Here is a 14,499-nt window from a genome sequence, read left to right as displayed (position 1 = left end):
GAGAGAGAGGAAAAGAGAAAGTGGGGGTGGGGGGATGGGAGAGAGTTTCATCTGTTGTTCTGCTTATTTATGCATTCACTGGTTGATACTTGTAGGTGCCCTGACTGGATATCCAACCCACAACCTTGGCATATGCAGATGATGCTCTAACCAATTGAGCTACCTGGCCAGGGCCACTCAGTGCTCATTCTTGCCACGTGTGGTTTTAAACATTCCCCCCATCCTCTGCCAAGACTCTAATGGGTGTGTCTGTAATGAGAGTCCTTGGCCTTGCCCAGGGAGTGAAGACTGGGATACACACAGGTTCAGAGGCGGGAGCTTCTGGAAAGTAGAGGTTGCTCAGGACAAGGAGGCTGTGGGAAGCTCCGTGGGAAGCCCCATGGGTGCCTGGGAAAGTGGAAAGCAAAGGGCAGGTCTGCAAATGGTGGGATCTGAAAGGGTGGATTTTCCCAGGGAAGTCCTGTGAGATGTGCAGTGTGACCTCTCCCTGTGACCCAATAAGCCATCAGGGAAAGTGCAAAGATAGTGAAATGCGCAGAGCACTGGGCTCTGCAGTGTGCATGTGCTGGTTGGCGTGAGAGGTGCAGGGGAAGCGGGGGCACCATCTGCTCCGGGTTACTTCCATAATGCTGGTCTAAGCGCAGGACTGTATGTGTGCATCTGGGCCTCTCTCTCTCTTCTGTTTTTCTAAAATGCTGGGACTGAAATGCAGAGGGTAAAGGCTTGCATGTACACTGAATGATAAGACAATCACCTAATTATTGCATTCCATCAATCCAACAACACTCACCTAGCACTGTATCAGGCACTGGGGAGTGTACGGCAATGACCAGCTTGTCGTTTCTCACGCCAAGAGGCTCAGTCTCTGGTGACACAGGCCTGTGTCACGGTCCCAGGGAGAGAGGCCTGTTACGAGCAAGGGCTCTGGGCCAGCTCTGAAAGACCAAGGTGCTCGAGGTGCCCCTGGATGGGGCAGGAAGGGCTTCCCAAAGGCGAGCTCCTGGGGGGAACTGAGAGGACATCTCTGGGCACAAAGAGGCCTTTAGGCTGACAGACAACAGGAGTGAGGACAGGAGGGAATGAACGGCACATGAAGGAGGGGATGACATGAGAAAAGGCCACATTGTACATGCAGGGCTTGCTAAGGCTCACAGACACTCCCTTGGGCAGTGGGGAAACACTGAGGACTTCTGCAGTGATGTGAATCCCTCTAGCCTAAGAAGGTAACCAAGCACAGAAGGAGTCAAGTGAAGAAGCAGCGCTGCAATCTCCCAGTCAGCGGCAGTGAGGCGCGGGGCGGGGCTGGGGGCCGCAGGGACGGTCGGGAGCAGCCGCAGCCACTTTGTATGTCGCCTGAGGGCTTCCTGTGTATCAGGAACGATGCTGAGTTCTTCGCTCAAACCTTCTCATTTATTCCTCTGCAGAAGGAATTGATCTTCTAGCCATTTTATAGATGAGGAAATGGAGGGTTGCAAAGGTGTAGTCCTGCTTAGGGGACCGAACAGACATGTGGCAGAATGAGAATTAGAGGCAGGGATGGTTTACATTTTGCACTGAACTTCTCTGCCACCCCGATCCTGCCAAATTCAGACCGCCTGAGATTCCAGTTATCACTGGAGAAGGAACATCCCCTGGTCTCCTAAAGGGTCACAAGGTCCGGAGTGCTCACCATCAGATATCCTTGTGGATATATTGGGTGGGGCAAAAGTCAGTTTCCAGTTGTGAGTACACAGAAACAGAGTTTATTCTCGTATTATTTATTAATTATTGTGTCATTTTCCATACAAACAACTGTAAACCTACTTTGGCCCCACCCTGTGTATTCCCTCAAGTTACAATGACCTTTGTCATCTTTACAAAAAAAAAAAAAATCATCTGTGTGTCTGGGACGAAGCAGGAGACTGAGGCAGGGCTGGGAGTGGCTGGGTGAGCGGCAGGACGGTGGGCGTGGTGGGGAAAGGGCCCGGGAAGCAGCCAGTTGGAAGCTGCTCTGTGAGGGGTCCTGGCTGACTCTGAAGGGGAGCCCTGTGCTTGGGCACCACCACCAACTTTGTCGTTGAAAGGCACCATGAGCACATGAGAGGGCAGAGGTGGGAGGCTTGGGTGCATTCAGGGGGAGCCTGCCAGGTGTCAGAAGCCAGGAGGGAGCAGCTTTAGTGGCAGCAATGGCCAGATGCCTCTCTTAACAAGCTTCCTCGTGGCAGTGTGTGTTTGGAGCCATCGCAGTCTTCAGCAGCCCTGAGACCCATGACGCCCATCAATGCGGCCGCCTGCATTTTAGTACTTTACTAGCCCCTGCGTCTTTGCCACAGGCTCTTAGCAACTCTTTCAAGCTTTCCTCTTCCTTCCAGGATTTCTGGGCATTCAGGGGTGTCTGATGTGATGCCACACCTCTGCTGCCCCAAGACGAGGATTCCCAACCTTTCCCCTTCTCTTCCCACTGATCCCTAGTTTGCCTGATGTGTTAGAACCCCAGTTGTGTACATGGTCAAAGTCTTTTCTCATAAAGCTCTTCCATTTCCATGTAGATTGGGAGATAAACTAGATGCTTAGCTGCTTCACCTAACACCACACATGAGAGGGGTCCAAACCCGAGTGTTGTCCCTGCTGGAACTCTTGACACAGGGGAAGAAAGGGAGGGAAGGTAGACACAAGACATTTGTTGAGCAACTTCTGTAATGGCAGGACCCTCCTGAGCATCTTAGGCAAATCATCTCATTTCACCTGACCCTTGGGGTAGACATCACTGTTCTCACTGTTGAGATGGGGAAATGAAGGCTCAGCACTTTCCATAACAGCCAAGTCTATGCCACTGGGAAGCAGCAGAGCTGGCCGCGTCAGTCTGGCTCAGAAGCTCCTTCCATCACACCTTGTTTTCTTTCTTCTCCACCCACCTGTGGTACAGAGAAGGAAGTACTACCAGGAATGTGGTTACAACTAGTTTCTGAGCTGAGACTGGCATTTGGGGACTTCTTAGGAGACCTTGGTTCTCATCCCACCACTACACATCCTTTCTCTGGACCCCCTTCATCTGTAAAATGGGAGGGTTATTCTACTTATCTCCAAGGCCCTTCCAGGGGTAACATGACCTGATTTGTGGCTCTTCCCTCTTGCCCTCCTCAACGATGGCTGGGAGACCATAGAAAGAGGCCATCCCCACGCTAGTGTGCCATGTGCCATGGGTGAGCAGCTGGGCACCAGAGGGGCTTCCAGGACAGACATGGGCCACATCCCTAGAAAGAGGAGCTGGCAACGCTGGCAGGAGAGCTGGGGAGATAAAGGGCTCTGCCTTCAGGGGGGTTTGGCCTTGTTTTATTTTTAAAGAAGCCATGTTTTTTCTTTTTGTCTTATACACAGCCAGCTTTACAGTGGGAAGTAAATAAGAAGACATCAAATAGACAAATCTATATGACAATTCTGACTGGCAAAAACAGGGCATTGCTGTTTTCTAAGGAGGGTTGGCTGCTCCTGACCAGCTGTGAGACTGTGGACAAGTCATTTCATCTTCCTGGGCCTTGGCTTCCTTGTCTGCTCAGGAGGGGTCTGGGTTAGGGCGTGGGAGGTCTGGCATTCCCTGGCTTTGTGAACCAAATGATAAGTTGAATAGCAGCAGGGCCAGCTTCGCAGTCACGGCGGTGCTGTACTTAGAAGGACCCCGCGCTGGGTTTAATGCTCTGCTGTCACTATCTTGGAATTTATAATATTTTTTGAGATTCGAGTCCCATGGATTGTGTAGCTGATCCTGGCTGCAGTGCCAGGCCTCTGCTCTTAGGGACTATGAGTGAGTGCCAGCCCTTGGCCAAGTTGTGAGGTAGAGACATTTGCCTCTGACCCCTTCATCCAGCTTTTCTAAGTTCCTTTCTGTCATCGTGGAGCTCAGGCCTCCTGCAGACACCGGGTGCTTCTCTGGGGCTCCCATGGTGTCCTCCTACATGGGCCTTTGGTGGCTCCACCCCACCCAGGAACAATACTTGGGTCTGCTCCTTTTAGTGAACCCAGCTCTGTGCTTGCCCATGGTAGGGGCTTAGTGAACAAGGGTTGATTAAGCAGTTGACTGAATGTATGACTGACCTGTACATGAGTAAAAGCAGCATGGTAGAAGGGGCATTGGTCTAGAAATCAGATCTGGCCTCTGTCCATGTCACTTCTCCTGAGCCTCCTGTTCCTCAGAAGCAAGAGAGAGGTGTGGGAAGATAATTGGAGCTCTCTTACAGCACTGTGATTCTGAGACAGGCCTTGTTGGCACCTCTAAAGTAATGCCACCAGGTCCAGCTGACCACAGACCTGTCCTGAAGGAAGTCACCTCAGCTGACCAAGTGACCAGAGGCCACACATGTTCTTCTGGGGTAGACCTCTGGGGACCCACACTTTAGAGAAGGAGCAGGACGTAATGTAAGCCTTGAGGAGGGGGATTAGAGAGGATATGAAAGTGGTACAACAATGAGAGCAAGTTCCTAATATTCCATTTTTCAGTGATGGAATCTGGACTTCATATCCAGATGGAGGCTCGCCTCCTTACACAACCACATCAAAATACAAGTAAGCTGTAGAACAGTCATCACTCAGAAACCTTAGAAATCGAGCTGAATGGAAGTCCGACAACTACGGAATTAAAGAAACCACATCTATCCAGACTGATAGGAGGGGTGCTGTCATGGAACAGGGTGGATCCCCACCCAAGTGTGGTGATAAAAATTTGGGAGGGATATCTTGGGAATAAGGAGTCCCAGCCCCACACCAAGACCCCCAGCCCTGGGTTCCAGTGCCAGGAAGATAAGTCCTCATGACTTCTGGCTGCAAAAACCAGCGGGGACTGAGCCTATGGAAGAAACTGCTGGACTCACAAGCAGTTCCTCTCAAACAACCCACACATGGACTGGGGTAGCATCTTGAAAGGCATGAGTGGCATACAGGGAGGAACTGAAACATGTATCATCAAGATAAAACTGGGGGACAGCTTTCTCCTGGAGAGAAAGATGAACAGAGGCTGTTGTTCCTTTCCTGAACCCTCCCCCGACAGAGACATAGAGCCAGCAGGTGGGTACCATATCTGAGACTCCATCAACCCAGCTAACACTGTTTTCTCTGCTCTGGTGGTTCCCTGAGGCTCCACCCCACCCAGATTACAGGCCCACCCAATCTGTTAACAGTGGCCTTTCCAGATGAACAGCTGGACTTGTCTCACGCTTCACAACTTCTTAAATCCTCTCAAACAAGCAACAGCCAGCCTTAGTGAGCCCCTAGCCCCCATACCACTTGCTGCTGGCCCAACACTAGCAGCAGCTTTGCTTGGGAACTTCCAAGCCCAGCACAAGTAGCAGCCATCTACAGATTGCTTTGTAGCTCATGCAGGGTGGCCCCGGGCAGAACACAGGTGGTAGCTGACCATGGCCTGCACCACCTTGGAAATCCTAGAGCCTGCACACCCAGTGGACAGCTACAGACCACGTCGGAGTGCTACCACCCTGCCCCTGCACAGCTGATCCTCCACAGAGGGCGGGGATTGGTAGTCAATGGTCACAGCCAGTCCTTGTAGCTGACTGGCCTGGGTAAATCCCTCCCATTGACCTACCATAAGTAATCAAGGCTCAACACTACTCAGCCCACATTGAGGGCACACCTCAAGTACCCAGTGTGGGTGGTAGGGGAGGCTGTGCCACTGGACCCTACAGGACACCTCCTACAGTAAGCAATGCTACCAAGATAGGAAGTCATAGCAGCTCTACCTAATACATAGAAACAAACACAGGGAGGCTGCCCAAATGAAGAGATAAAGAAATATGGCCCAAATGGAAGAACGGATAAAAACTCCAGAAAATGAACTAAACAAAAGGGAGATGAGCAATCTATCAGATGCAGAGTTCAAAACACTGGTTATAAGGATGCTCAAGGAACTTAGTGAGGACCTCAGCACTATAAAAAAGATCCAGCCAGAAATGAAGGATATGCTAATTGGAATAAACAACAATTTTCAGGGAAACAATAGTAGAGTGGGGGAAGCCGGGAATCAAATCAATGATTTGGAGCATAAGAAAGGAAAAAAAAAAAAACAAAAAAACCCCCCAAAAAACAACCGATCAGAACAAGAAGAAGAAAAAGGAATCCAAAAAACAAGGATAGTGTAATGAGCCCCTGGGTCAGTTTCAAGCATTCCAACACTTGCATCACAGGGGCACCAGAAGGAGAAGAGAAAGAGCAAGACATTGGAAATCTGCTTGAAAAAATAATGAAAGAAAACTTCCTTAATTTGGTGAAGGAAATAGACATGCAAGTCCAGGAGCACAGGGAGTCCCAAACAAGGAAGGTACAAAGAGACCTACCCCAAGACATAGTATAATTAAAATGCCAAAGGTTAAGGGTAAAGAGAGAATCTTAAAAGCAGCAAGAGAAAAGAAGTTTATTACCTACAGGGGAGTTCCCATTAGACTGTCAGCTGATTTCGCAAAAGAAACTGCAGAATAGAAGGGATTGCCAAGAAATATACAAAATCATGAAATGTAGGGACAAACAGCCAAGATTGCTCCACCCAGCAAAGATATCATTTAGAATCCAAGCGTAGATAAAGAACTTCCCAGGCATTCATCATTACCAAACCATTATTATATGAAATGTTAAAGGGACTTATTTTAGAAGATCAAAACTATGAACAATAAAATGGCAGTAAATACATATCTATCAACAATGGAATCTAAAAAATACACTAAGCAAACAAGACCAGACACAGTATCATGGATATAGTATCAAACTAAACAAACTAAGCAAACAAGGACAGAGATAGTAGTATCACAGAGAGTGTTTTGATGGTTGCCAGATGGGAGAGGGGTGTGGGGAATGGGTGAAGAGGTGAGGGATTAAGTATAAATAGGTAGTTATAGAATAGCCATGGGGATATAAAGTATAGTACAAGAAATGGAGGAGCCAAAGGACTTACAGGCATGACTCATGGACATGAACAATGGAGTGGGGGTGTGCTAAGTGGAAGAGGGCAAAGGGGGAAAATTGGAACAACTGTAATAGCATAATCAATAAAATATAATTTTTTTAAAAGATGGACTCTGGAAGGTAGCAACCTGGACTCCTGCTCTCAGGGACTGGGAGTTGATTGGATGTTCCTCAATGGCACCAAGCAAGCTGGACAGACATGGTTTTGATTGTTGTTCACTTATAATATCAAGCACTTTACTATTGAAATTTTAAAGTGAAGTCAGAAAGCAGTTACTAGCAAAACCACCTTCTTTATTCCAAAGGGATTATGTATGGAGATTTTTGCTTTTAAGTATATCAACCTCTCCTTGCAGCAGGGCCTTGGTCATGCTTCACTTGGGGCAGGGGGCAGGGAGGGCTCTCGATTCCTTTAATTTCCTTTGCTTGTGGAAAAGCTCTCCCAGCTTCCCAAACAGTCATCTCCCCCAACCTCTGGGAGAAAAGAGGTCTGTTTCCTAGAGAGTTTGGATTGAGAAGGGACTACATTGGGGGAAGCAGAGCTGTTTCTTGATTCCTTCTCAGTGAAATCTAAAGATGTTTAAAAGTCAAGGCTGAGATATAAGAAGCAGTGGACTGTCCACAGAGAGGACTGTCCACAGAAGGGCGTTGTCATGGTGAACTGGCCACCATCCAAGTTTTGGACTCTGCCTTGTGGGCTTGGACATATGTCCTCTCTGTCCACTCAGGCTGACAGACTGCAAGAGACTGACTCTAGGCCTGAATGTCAACGTGCTGATTAAAAACAAGAAACTGTAACTGACAGATGGACTACCCATTCTGGCGCCCTGTCTCTGCAGACAAGGTACACAGAAAGGTGAAGGAGAAAATGTCCCTTCATGGGCATGAGCAAAGGCAGAGAGCAGTTACAGAAGATGGGTTTCATCGAATGGCACCAAATCCCAAGAGCCCCGCACATCCATATCCCCAGGAGGGGAGGGTCCCGCCAGGAGGAACAAAGCTTATGAGGCCCTGGCAAGGCTGCTCCTCCCAGCACAGGGCTTGGACACCCACTCCCAATGACTTACCCCACGGTGTTTCCACGCTGACCTGGTTGACACTGTCTTTCTCAAACTATGTCAATGCCATGAGGTCTTATCTGAGTGGGACCCAGGCTCCCTAAGCCAGTTGTGACGAATCAGGAAAGCAGACTCTCAGGTAGCAATTTGTGTTCAGGGAGCTTTATTGGGCCATGTTCTTGGGATCACCATCTGTGGTGGACTAAAGGAAGCAGGACCAGGAAGAGGGAGTCCAACTGCTTTGCAGATGTGAACAAATGTCTCAGCCAGCCCCATGGGAGGCCCTGGAGCGGGAATGGTCCCTTAGACTCGTTCTGTATAGCGTCAGGGGTCCTGGCTTTTTCCCCTGTATTTATCATTGCATGTGGTTTATCTAGGGGAAAGGGTCATGACTTTGGAGATGTCTGCTGCTGACACTCCCACAGCTAGGGCAAGCAGCGCCTCAGTCCTACAACAGACACCAGCTCGGCCCACACTGATTTGTGAATATGAGCCTTGCTCCCAAAGCTTGACCCACCTTGACTGCTGGGCCCCACACAACTGCAGCCATATCAGTGCCGCGGCCTGTGAAATAGAGGCAGAAGTGGCTGCCTGGGATTTCATTCATTTAGAACCTTATTATTAGTTCTTACTGTCTCAGGAAACCTCAGAGATGATAAATCCACACGATGGGGTGAACATATGGCCACCACCTCCAGTGATGCAGACAGAATCTGGGTCATTGTCACACTAGTCATGCATTTCCTCTCCCTCCATGAAGGACCACTGTCCCTGACCTCTATATTGTGCTCCACCTCGGTGCCTCTCCACCTGCAGCTCCCTCTGCCAGGAAGCTGTCTGCCTTACGTTCCCCCCACCTCCAGCTGGTAATCTTCTCACCTTGCAGGGCCCAGTGTGATTGTCATTTTCTCTTGGAAATATTCCCTGGCCAGCTCTCCCCTCTGTCCAGCAGAATTGCTCCTGTACTTTCTGGGCCCCCAGAGCACCCATTCCCCCCCTTAAGCAGCTCTCTTGGCAGATATAAGTCTCCTGGTCTTTCTCCTGATAAGCTCATTAAGGCCAGGGCTCGATCTCACCCTATCCGTATCTCTGAGCACAGCAATGCAGACTCTACAGATGAGCTAAATGGATGAAGGAGGGAACTTGAAAGGCTTCTGTGTCAGGAATGAAGGAGAGAAGTCAGGCTGAAAGGGAGGCATGGTGGGTCAGATTGGAAAGAGTTCATGTCAGGAAGCTGAGCAACTCATTCCTCTTGATCTGAGCTGCCCAATTGCACCTGAAATCTTATGTATGTAAACCCTGTCCCAGGTCCACAGGCAGTACTGTCCTCATCTCTACCTGTGCCCAGTCAAAATGCGAGGAATAAATTAGTGAACCCAGAATTTGGAGATAAAGACCAGGATTCAGATGTTGTGCTAAAAGGAAAGGGTTAATTTAAAATATATTTCGAATGCAAAAATGATAGGCTTGGGTAACAGGCTGTAGCTGGCAAAAAAGGAGGGCAACGTGTCACAGGTGAAGGCAGGCTTGAAGGCCGGAAGAACCAAGCAAGTCAGGTTGGGATGTACGGTCAGCTCAGGTGGTCTGTATACTGGCTATGAATAGTAAGTCAACAAAGTCACACTGTGGTTAAGAGAAAATGTGAAAATTGGAGAGAAGAGGAACATGACACACAGTTCATGTAAGAGCTCCTCTTCACTTCGTGATGCTTCACGTCAAATAAAGCAATTTTTCAAGATATTTTAAATGTGATGTGCTTCTCATCAGAAATGTCACTTAATTGTGGGTTGGACTGCCAAGACTGCTCTGGCCTCTGTAGCTGTCTCACACTGGGGGCTTCAAACGCGATCCTTTTCTGTTGTGTCTCATTTAGAAATATCCACTAGGTGGCGACAGAGACTCACTTGCCTCCATGAAGAGCGATGCTTTTTGTCAAAATTAGCCTCACGATATTCTATCCGGTTCCATAAAAAGTTCCTCTTTGTAAAAAAAAATGCAAAACTTCATTATCTAAAGTAGTGAAACTTTAAATATATGGAAAAAACTGATTCAGAATAAATATAAAAACAAATCTAATAACCTCTTTTCTCCAGCTAGGCACTATTTTACTTGATTTTTCCTCAGGAACTTATAACTCCAAGTTCTGTCCATTGGTCACAGCTTCTCTCCTATCTATGGGTGTTGTTGTGCTTTTGTTTTTTTGTTTTTTGTTTGTTTTGCCTTTTAAAAAATTTAATCTTTATTGCATTTTTTAATTACCAATTAATCTCCTGATATCTCCCTCCCCCCAGCAATCACCATATTCTTGCCCATGTCCGTGAGTCCTTTTTCCTTTTGCTCAATCCCACCACCCCTTAACCATCCCCCACTAGCTGTCTTCCAGCTCTCCATCTATGAATCTGTCTCTATTTCCTTGTTAGATCAGTTTGTTCATTAGATTCCACATATGAGTAAAATCATATGGAATTTGTCTTTCTCTGACTGCCTTATTTCATTTAGCATAATGTTCTCCAGGTCCATCCATAGTGTTGCAAAGGGTAAAAGTTTCTTCTTTTTTATGGCTGAGTAGTATTCCATTGCGTAAATGTTCCATAGTTGTTTTATCCATTCATCTATTGATAGACACTTGGGCTGCTTCCATATCTTGGCAATTGTAAATAACACTGCTATGAACTAGGGGTGTTTATGTTCTTTTGAATTAGTGTTTTGGGGTTCCTTCAGATGTATTCCTGGAAATGGGATAGCTGGGTTGAAAGGCAGATTCATTTTTAGTTTTTTGAGTTATTTAAATACTGCTTTCCACAGTGGCTGCACCAGTCTGCATTCCCACCAATAGTGCAAAAGTGTCCCCCTTTCTCCACATCCTTGCTAGCACTTGTTTGTTGATTTATTGATAACAGCCATTCCGACAAGTGTGAGATAATCTCTCATTGTGGTTTTAATTTGCATTTCTCTGATGATTTTTTGGAGTTTCTTTCTCCCTTTTCCTGAGGTTTAAAAAAACAGACTGCACTGTTTGTCTCTTCCCTTTGCATAGATTTTCACACAGACCTGGGGCAAAGCCTCCCTGTGCAGTTACTTGATCAACCTTTTGAAAATGGACAGAGAAGGCTTGTTTAGTTGCCTGAACAGAAGCACCTATTTTGTGTAGCTCTGGCAAGCCATGGCACCTCTCTGATCTCAGCTTTCTCATCTGTAAAATGAGGGTTATCATTACACCTTCCACAAGGTGTTGTTTTAAGATTGGATAAGAAGAGGCCGGGAGACACTCCAAAAATAGCAAATCTCTGTACCAGTTTGTGGGGCCATATATTTCTTTTAAAAAGATGCTGCTCTAGCCCTGGCCAGTTGGTTCGCTTGGTTGGAGCATTGTCTAATACATCAAAGGTTGCAGGTTGATCCCCAGTCAGGGCAGATACCTAGATTGCAGGTTCTGTCCTCCCTGGGATCAAGGACAGGAGGCAGCAGATTGATGTCTCTCTCTCTCTGTCTCTATCTCTCTCTCCCCTCCCGCCTGCCACCCGCCCCACTTCTTTCTATTGAAAAACATATCCTCAAATGAGGATTTAAAAAAAAAAAAAAGATGCAGCTCTTGAAAATAAAGAGGTGGGGCGGCTGGAAGCGGGGAGGGGAGCTTTATAGTTTACTTTAAAAAGCATGGTAGCTTTAGAGGATTCTTTCTACAAAGATGGCAATTGTGGAACCACCTACGTTACTGAGTGTGGAGCGGCGCTCAGCCCCGCTTTGCGGTCTAGAGCGTGGACGGGGCCGCCCTCCCGTTAGAAGCTCCGGCTGTGCCCGCGTGCAGTCCGCCCCCAAGAACGTGTCGGACCCGAGCTTCGCTGAGAGGAGGCCGTTATGAAATCGGCCCGTAACTGCAGACGGCCATCGATGTGATCCCATAATGTTAACATTCAGAAGGTAACTTTCCATTTCTGTCTCTGGTGCAAAGCAGGCTATGAATCTTCCCGTCAAAGTGGAGCGGTGCTGCGCGGCGGCCTGGGCCCGGTGTCCGCAGCCCCTGCCGAGCGCCCCCGCGGCGCGCAGCGCGCTGTTCACTGCTGTCTGCGCCCCTGCGTGGAGGTGCAGGAGCGGGCGCTGGAACGGAGAAGCTCTCCCGGTGGGCCTGAAGGCCGGGGTTACATCTGGCCTGCCCTGTGTGTTTTGTTTCTGAAAATTGGAGCCCATTCAAAAACTGGGAACTTTCACGTGTTAAATCTGGATTTCTGGCTTCTTTTATAGAATTGGAAAATACAGTAACTTAGATCTCAATTGCCACGCGGAAGCCACTGATGGGTGCTGAGGGGCCGCTGCGCCTTTACAGGGGCACCAGGTGGGTGGTTTGCCCCAGTGGCCACCTTTCCCTATCTCATCACTCATTTAGGACACCTGCCTGGTCCTTTCTGGCACGTGAATTTTCAACCTCTGAGTTAAACTATGAAAAGTTCTTGGAATTATGCTATTCACATTAAAAAAATTTTTTGTTTGTTTGTTTTAAGGGCAGTGTGGTAACTGCAACGCCCACACCCTAAATGGATGTTTGGTTATGACCCAATTTGACAAGCACTGCAAAATCTTTCACATTTTACTCCTCAGTCTCTCCTTTTTTACTATCTCTTCACTTATATTAACTGGGGCTTATATAATTGAGACCAGCTGAAGCAGGTGTTGTTGTTGTCGTTTTTAAGGATTTACTTAGTGGAAATTACATATCCAATGTCTAAAAGCCAGTGTGCTGAATGTTCTATTTCATTCTATTAAGGAAGACAAAAGAGAGAGAGGTCCCTGACCAGTGTGGCTCAGCTGGTTGGGCGCCCTCCCCCAGAGCAGAATGTCACCAGTTCAATTCCCAGCCCGGGCATATACCTGGGTTGTGGGTTTCTGGTCAGGGTGTGTGGGAGAGGCAGCTATTTGATGTTTTCCTCTCACATGATGTTTCTCTCCCTCTCTTTCACCCTCCCTTTCCCTCTCTTTAAAAATAAATAAACAAATAAAATTTCAGAGAGAGAGAGAAAACTGCTTGAAGTCGCTTATGGTATGTAGCCCTAGATTCATTTCCTATATTATGGGTTCGTGCTTGATATAGAAAGAAATAAAATCTTCTTCCTCTCATTAAGTGATGTAAGCTTAGAGAATTTATGAACTACTTAACTACTTATAAATATTTATGTAAGCAGCAATCAGTTAGAAGATATGATAAAAGAATCCATTGGCAATAGTGACAAAAACAACTGAAATGCCTCCCAGATAAATTTAATCATACAAAGAGATTTGTAAAAAAAACACATTTAAATGCTATTTTAAGCCACAGTGAAAAAGGAAGATACACAAAGAAGCGTTAAACAATAGAAAAGTCTGTGATGTTGAGATTCCATAGTTGGAAGTATCATAGAGAAGTCAGTTCTCCCTAAATTAATCCAGAAATATATAACTTTTCTGCTAAAAATCAGTTTTTTAAAGTCACATGAAAACTGAATCTAAGGTTACATGAAAACAAACACATTCTTGGAGAGAATAATTGTGGAATACAAAGAGTAATGAAGAAATGCTGGTCATAGCATGTATAAAACATTATAAATTTATAATAATTAAAACAACATTGTAAAAACACATGACTGGATCAATAGTAGTGACTAGAAAGTCAAGCCAAATACATAGGGGAATTTTGTGTATGATAAAAGGTGCATCAGTAAGAAAAAGGTAAACTATTCATTTCATGGTGTTGAGAAACTAGATCAGTATATTAAAAATTTGGATTTCTAATTCACTTCTTACACCAAATTAAATTTCAGATGGAGAAAATATACAAACATAAAAAATGAAATCATAAAAGTAGTATGTAGATAATGAGAGATTTAATTAATAATACTAGAATGGGAAAGGCTCCTCTAAGAAACCACACACACATGCCCACAAATTAGTAAATTTTAACATAAAAGTAATGAAAAAAATTATGCACAATAAAAGGATACTCAAACAAAATTGAAATAAAGAAAGCAAACACAAAACTGGGGAAAGTGCTTGCAATGTGTATAACTTATAAAGCACTATCTTCTATAATATATTTCTTCATTCCGCAATTATTTCTTCATATATTAAAAAACCCCTGCAAGTAAATATGAAATGAATGTGTGACAAGAACAAATAGTTATCAAAACAGGAAATACAAATGAATCAAACACAGCAAGATGCTTAATTTTAGCCTCTAATAGTAGAAATGCAATTACAAGTATAATGAGCTATCTCCTTTTTTAACCTATTGAATTAGCAAAGATAATCAAACTAGAATAACAAGGGGCTTTTTCAGAGATGTAGCCTTGTGAGCCAAACAAATGAATTCTATGCTTCCAAAAATCATCCTGTTTGAGGTTTGGACTTCCTAAAGAAATGTAGATGTCTGTGAAGTAAGTTAGCATTTTAAAATACAGCTTGCAATAATACTATAATAATAATCGTTGCAGGCAAAAATCATCAGTAGGTGCTGAAATTAGTGGACAAC

This window comes from Pteronotus mesoamericanus, unplaced genomic scaffold (assembly GCF_021234165.1).
Source record: "Pteronotus mesoamericanus isolate MK-2021 breed Mesoamerican mustached bat unplaced genomic scaffold, CSHL_Meso_final contig_164, whole genome shotgun sequence".
Taxonomy (NCBI): Eukaryota; Metazoa; Chordata; class Mammalia; order Chiroptera; family Mormoopidae; genus Pteronotus; species Pteronotus mesoamericanus.
Note: the sequence above shows the minus strand (reverse complement) of the source record.